Consider the following 7,050-nt stretch of genomic DNA (forward strand, 5'->3'; position numbering starts at 1 on the left):
GAGAGTGAGTGCACCCCCTCCCCTCGTTTGACCATAGGGGGAGGGTGGAGGAGGAGATCATTTTCATCAGAAGTAAAGCAGCTCACATGGGTTCTGTTCTCCAGTGACTGCTACTATACAATCATTGAGGATATACCGTTACACACATCTATTTTAAACTCAGGTCAATGGCATGCTGACACTTTTCAATTATTATTATTATTTATCTTTAATACCCATTGTGTTGCAGAGATAAAATGTAGCTGCAGAACGGACAGGATGTTATAATAGAAATAATAAGAGGGGTGTTTATAGATGTAACAATGTCATTAATGATAGCAGCACCAGTTGGTAATGATGATAATAATAGTAATTTAGAAAAAATAAAAATAGGGGGGGGGGGGGGGGGGAGCAGAGAGAGCCTATATAGCAGCATAACTAAGGGATGGTTCAAGACTCACCTGATCCAGCCCTAATGATATGCTTCATCAAAGAGAAATGTTCTAACCTTAAATGTAGAGATCATTTCTGCGTCCCGAACCCAGAGTGGGAGCTGGTTCCACAGGAGAGCAGCCTGGTAGCTAAAGGATCCACCTCCTGTTCTGCTCTTACAGATTCTGTAGTGAATTCATTTGTAAATAAGAGATTTCAAATTTAACTAGAAAATCTCTCCTGCCGAGACATTTTGAATGGGTGCCTTGTGCTCGTTGCCGACGCTTGCACAAAGAGACACATATTATCCAGGTTTACACGAAATCCAACTTCAGAGAGACATTACGTTTAAGAGAGAGGCTTCCTGGGTACATCCTGTAACTATTTGGGGGTTTTATTTTGAAAATCCAGACTCCTTCGGGCTTCCTGGTGAGGTCTTGTCATCATCCAGGACTTTTATTTTGAAAATCCAGCATCTTTCAGGCTTCCTGGGAACATTCTGTCACTATTTGGGGTTTTTATTTTGAAAATCCACTCTTTTTCCGGCTCCCTGGGAACATCCTGTAACCATCTGGGGGTTTTATTTTGAAAAACCAGGCTCATTACATGTTTCCTAGTAACATTCTATTACTATGGGGGGGCTTATTTTCAAAATATAGGCTTTGTACAGACTCCCTGGTAACATCCAGTTACTATCGGGGGGGCTTATTTTCAAAATAAAGGCTTTGTACAGACTTCCTGATAACATTCTATTACAATGAGGGAGGGTTGTTTATTTTTATTTTCAAAATATAGGCTCATTACATGTTTGCTGGTAACATACTATTATAATATTACTTTTATTTAAATTTTCAAAAATTTAGCAAAAACCACCGCCCTCACTCGGTCGGTCTTGAACCCAGACTCACGTCACATGATCAAGTGCCTTAACCACTGGGCCAAAGCAGAGCCTGGTGAAAATGGAGATCTGAGTAAATTTAAAGAGGAGACTCTCCCTCTGTCAGTCTATGGGGTTGCTATGGTTACTCACTGATTAGATGAGGAACACCTGTTGTCTCCTCACTTTGGAGAGCTGAACAAGCTTCAGACCACCGCTCAAACAAAAGCTTCTAACTCAACATCTATAAGTCCTATCTGAGAAATAAACACACCGTGAGAATCACAAGACTTTGGCCGACGTCCACATATGTTTTTATTTAATAAGAGTTAAGAAATGAGACCGTAAGAGCGATTTAGAAATGTAGTTTTCTCATCAGGAATCATTTTTTGAGATCTACATTGAAGTCAATGGGAAAGCCAGAGGGCGGTGCTCTAGCACCAGTCTTCAAACAAATGTCCCTTACTCCTAAGTCCTATCTGAGAAATGAAAACACCGTGAGAATCCCAAGACTTCCCCGAACGTATAGATCTATTCAGAGAGAGTTCAGAAATGAGACCGTGGGAGCGAGTTAGACATTTTTTTCAGTTTTTCTCATTTCTGACTTTTTTTTCAAAAATTAACATGGGAGTCAATGGAGAAATGAGACTGGAAAACTTTTCTCGGTAAATTGACTCAGCCTAAACTACTGGACCGAGAGATGTCAGAGTGACATGTGTGCATAGGAAACAAACTCTAGTTTCCCCAGATGTAAAAATCATGTCTGTCGGACTCCGTTTGTGGCTAGGAGAAGTGTTTAAACCATAGACTGTATATAAAGATGGACGTAGTGTCCGTGACGTCACCCGTTGGTTTCTGAAGAGCGAAAATGATGCTCGTAGTGGGCGTTTCACCCAGCGCCATCTTGCCGGGGCCTGACTCCTCCTAGTTCCTGGCTAACCCATAAATGGGCAAAGAGGAGGCGCGCGAGTGGACGCTAGGCGGGCCGAGTGAAGACTGACAACTGAGCCACGCCCACAGAGTTTATCATTACCTGGTTAGCTCAGGCTAAGGAGCTAGGCTAAATGCTACCCGCGACTGCTAACCGGCTAGCGCTGCGGTGTTGTTGCTCCGGGATGGTCGCGGTCGTAACAATGAACCGAACAGAGGTAAGTTACCCTGAAACTTTACAACAACAAAACCTATTGATTTATTTATTATCATAATTATACCACATATACTTACATTCCTCAAGTGGTTTTTGATGTTATTGAGGTAATTCACCGTTTATTTAACACATCTAACGAAGTTTGAAGCAAGTTAACTAGCTTTAGTAAAGAGTTGTGTTTTGTCATTTGATTGTAATTTTAATAAGTTAATATTAATAAGCTGCATGTGATACAGACTTGTATAACCGCCATTACTATTACAACCTCTTTTTTTTAGCCTGTTATAGAATTCACAGTGAATTAGACTCAGTGCAGATGTGTAATTATATAACAGTTTAGATGTGATTATAATCTCCACACACCACTGTTGTAAACAGTGCTCATATTTATTATATATGTATCTGTTTTAACACTGTGAGAAGTTGAGGGACTTGAAGTGGACTGTTATCAACAGCACTGTGAGAGATTACCACCCTTGAATTTACAGATGTGGGAGAAAGACATTTTATATATTTGTACAATGTTTATTTCTTTTAGTACATCAGTTTGGCTGAAATCTGTGGTGCTTCCACCTGCTGAACACAGAATAAACTGTAAGTACCCGTCTTGGCTGCTTAACACAGCTGATATTACATGTGTCAAAATTATTGTAATTATTGTATTGTACAGTATCTGTAAATAATCGTGTTTCTCCTCTGTTCCTTAATATCTACAGATTTGACAATGATTTCAGCATAAAACATCCTTTAACATGACTTTTTTCATTTCATGAAGCACTGCAACACCTGATGTCCTCAGAATCCACTGTGGCAGCAGCAACAAGGTGGAGATCGGCAGCTTCAGGCTGGTCAACATGATAATAATATTGAGTCAATTTCTATATCCATTATGGTTGGTAAAATTAACACTATCACAACAATGTTCATCTTTTACTTTCTGATTTAATAAACCTTAGATAAAAAGTGTAGTCTTTTCTTTTTTGCCATAAGAGACAGAACACGGTCAGCACAGCTGTGTCCCTCAGGTTCCTCCGTCCCTAATAAAATGACAGGAAACATAAAAGTATGGCATTATTGCAGAGATACGTGTTACTTTCAAACAAAGTCTGTGTCCTTATATTCTGTGGATATTCAAGTATGTATCTGAATATGGTTTGGGATTAAACAGTGTACTACAATGAATGTGCAGTATGGAGTTCTTTCACATTAAAAGTATTGCATATATAATGTAATGCATCATGTGCAATAATTTGCTTTAATTGTGAGTAAGTTATGAAAACAGGTCTATACCTGGTAGGTAAACTGTTCATTCATAAATAAAGTTCAGCTCAACAAGTTTCACACTGCAGCAGCTGCACTAACGTTATTTCTGAAACAATAATCTAACAAAACATTAATACTGAAGTTACTCACAGTGACGTAGTCAAGCCAAATAGGTTGGCGAGCTGAACAACTTTACATAACGCTAGATATCTAACTTGGTGGAGCTCATTCACTAAACACACAGTCGCCTTCAGTTTAAAAGATTTATCACCATAAACTCTAACACTCCTCTCTCCGCTGTGTGGACGCTTCATGTCGGGTTAATAACTCTCGTCCCTCCCGTTAGCATCGCCGTTACTGCTGGTATCTTGCCTGAAGGTTAGCGGAGCTAAGCTAACCAGCCAGGTACAGACACAGTGATACCTGCTCATCACTACTGACACGTAAATAAAAGACAGTACTTTACACACCACAGACACTGCAGCACAGACGTCTTCCACTTCTCCGTCAGGACAATCAGCCGAACAACAAACGATGATATTCACATGTGAGTGAAAACTCCTCCACAGACTCCGCTCGTGCTCGGTGACGGGGATTAGCCTGTTAGCTCAGGTGAAGCCGAGCAGACCGCAGGCTAACAGCCAGAGTGACGAGCTAACGGTGACGTCACGTGTCAATCAAGTGATAATTATTCACAATTTCAAACCTCTATATTATCTAGACGAGCGAGTTAGAAAAAAATTCACCCCCCCCAGAGTTGTCATGGAGGAAGAACTTACTGATTGAGACTAAACTCGTTTTTTGAACCAGGCTGTAAACACGTTTAATTCTGCTCTAAAGTCTGGCTTTTTAACATGGGAGTCAATGGGAATTGACTCCCTCTTGGAGCCAGCCTCAAGTGGCCACCCAGTGAACTGCAGTTATTTGCACTTCCGTATTGGCCTCAGCGCTCAGCCCGGGATGTTGCCGCTTGATTTAAACACCAAAAAAGTGGCTGAAAAACGCCCGTTTTTGCAAACTCGCTCTTTAGGGCGAGAGACCTTGAGCCTCATTCGTCGGTTTTGGCCGCGTTTTCGCGATTTTTGAGTGAATTATTGGACGAAATCTTAGAAAAGTCATAGCACACCATTCGACGTATTTCCTAATGTTTTTTTTATAGGTCTTGAGTATGTGCGATGAAATCTGTGGGGGGAGTAGCAGGACGAAAATTTACGGAAGAATAACTAGAAAATCTCTCCTGCCGAGACATTTTGAATGGGTGCCTTTTGGACGCCGCTCCTCCGCACAGAGAGACATTTCCTTTAAGAGGAAGGACAGACAAAAAATGACATCCAGGTTGGTGACAGAGAGAGAGTGAGAAACTGTACCAGTTCAAGAGGAAGGAGAGAGACTCTGAGACAGAGAGTGAGACAGTGAGAGAGAAAGACATGTATAAAAGCTGCATTTTGATAACATGATCCAGGTTGGTGAAAGAGAGACAGACTGTACCAATTTCAGAGAGACAGAGAGAAACCATGTTGTAAGGTCTTATCACCAACCTTGGGATTTCATTTTAAAAATTCAGCCTCCTTCATGCTTCCTGACAATATTCCGTAACTATCTGGGGGGTTTATTTTGAAAATCCAGTGTCTTTCAGGCTTCCTGGCAACATTCTGTCACTATTTGGGCATTTTATTTTGAAGGTCCAGCCTTTTTTAGGCTTCTTAGGAACATCCCTTAACTGTCTGGGGATTTTATTTTTACAATCCAGTGTCCTTCAGGCTTCCTGGGAACATTCTGTAACTATTTGGGGTATTTATTTTGAAAATCCAGCATCTTTCAGGCTTCCTGGGAACATTCTGTAACTATTTGGGAGTTTTATTTTGAAAATCCACTCTTTTTCCGGCTCCCTGGGAACATCCCATTACTATCTGGGGCTTTTATTTTGAAAATCCAGCAACTTTTAGGCTTCCTGGGAATATTTTGTAACTATTTTGGGGTTTTATTTTGAAAATCCAGCATCTCTCAGGCGTCCTGGGAACATTCTGTAACTATTTGGGGGTTTTATTTTGAAGGTCCAGCATTTTTTAGACTTCCTAGGGACATCCTGTAACTATTTGGGGGTTTTATTTTGAAAATCTAGTGTCTTTCAGGCTTCCTGGGAACATTCTGTAACTATTTTGGGGTTTTATTTTGAAAATCCACTCTTTTTCCGGCTCCCTGGGAAAATCCTGTAACTATCTGGGGGTTTTATTTTGAAAAACCAGGCTCATTACATGTTTCCTAGTAACATTCTATTACTATGGGGGGGGGGGGGGTTATTTTCAAAATAAATATATCAATGGGGGGGGCTTATTTTCAAAAAAGGCTCATTACATGTTCCTGGTAATATCTAGTTACTATGGGTGGGGTGGGGCTTATTTATATGCTTAAACATAGGCTCTTTACATGTTTCCTTGTAATATGAGGGGGGGTGGGGCTTATTTTTACTTTTATTTAAATTTTCAAAAATGTATCAAAAACCACCACCCTCACTCGGACTTGAACCCAGACTCACGTCACATGATCAAGTGCCTTAACCACTGGGCCAAAGCAGAGCCTGGTGAAAATGGAGATCTTAGTAAATTTAAAGAGGAGACTCTCCCTCTGTCAGTCTATGGGGTTGCTATGGTTACTCACTGATTAGATGAGGAACACCTGTTGTCTCCTCACTTTGGAGAGCTGAACAAGCTTCAGACCACCGCTCAAACAAAAGCTTCTAACTCAACATCTATAAGTCCTATCTGAGAAATAAACACATTGTGAGAATCACAAGACTTTGGCCGAACATACAGATATATTTTTTATTGGCAAGAGTTCAGTAATGAGACCGTGGGAGCGAGTTAGAAATATTTTTCCGTATTTCTCCTTTTCTGACTTTTTTCCGAAAATTTACATGGAGAAATGAGACCAGAAAAGATTTTTCAAAAAAATGTTCAAGCCTAAACTACTGAACCGACAGATGTCAGAGTGACATGTGTGCGAAGGAAACAAACTCTAGTTTCACCAGATGTAACCCAAAAAAAAAAAATCATGTCTGTCGGACTCCGTTTGATGCTAGGAGAAGTGTTTCAGCACAAAAAAAGTGGCTGAAAAACTGCCGTTTTTGGCCTTTCGCTCTTTTGGGTGATCGGCATTGACTCCCATTCGTCGATTTTGGCCGCGTTTTCGCAATTTTTGAGTGAACTATTGGACGAAATTCTTAGAAAAGTCATAGCACACCATTCGACGTAATTCCGCATGTTTTTTTATAGGTCTCGAGTATGGCACCCATAATTAAACACGAGCAATAGTAATATAAGTACCAGCTGGGGGCGGAGCAAGGCACCCATAA

At 40.6% G+C, this 7,050-nt stretch overlaps 1 long non-coding RNA gene across 1 annotated transcript; it reads left to right on the top strand.

Annotated features, from left to right (window-relative positions):
• Nucleotides 1–2,931: 2,931 nt before the first annotated feature.
• Nucleotides 2,932–3,613, top strand: LOC138407748 (uncharacterized). Its single transcript, XR_011241086.1, has 2 exons — nt 2,932–3,029; nt 3,211–3,613. It is a non-coding gene; the product is annotated as an uncharacterized lncRNA (long non-coding RNA).
• The last annotated feature ends 3,437 nt before the right edge of the window (nt 3,614–7,050 follow it).

Source organism: Paralichthys olivaceus, chromosome 5 (assembly GCF_024713975.1).
Source record: "Paralichthys olivaceus isolate ysfri-2021 chromosome 5, ASM2471397v2, whole genome shotgun sequence".
Lineage (NCBI taxonomy): Eukaryota > Metazoa > Chordata > Actinopteri > Pleuronectiformes > Paralichthyidae > Paralichthys > Paralichthys olivaceus.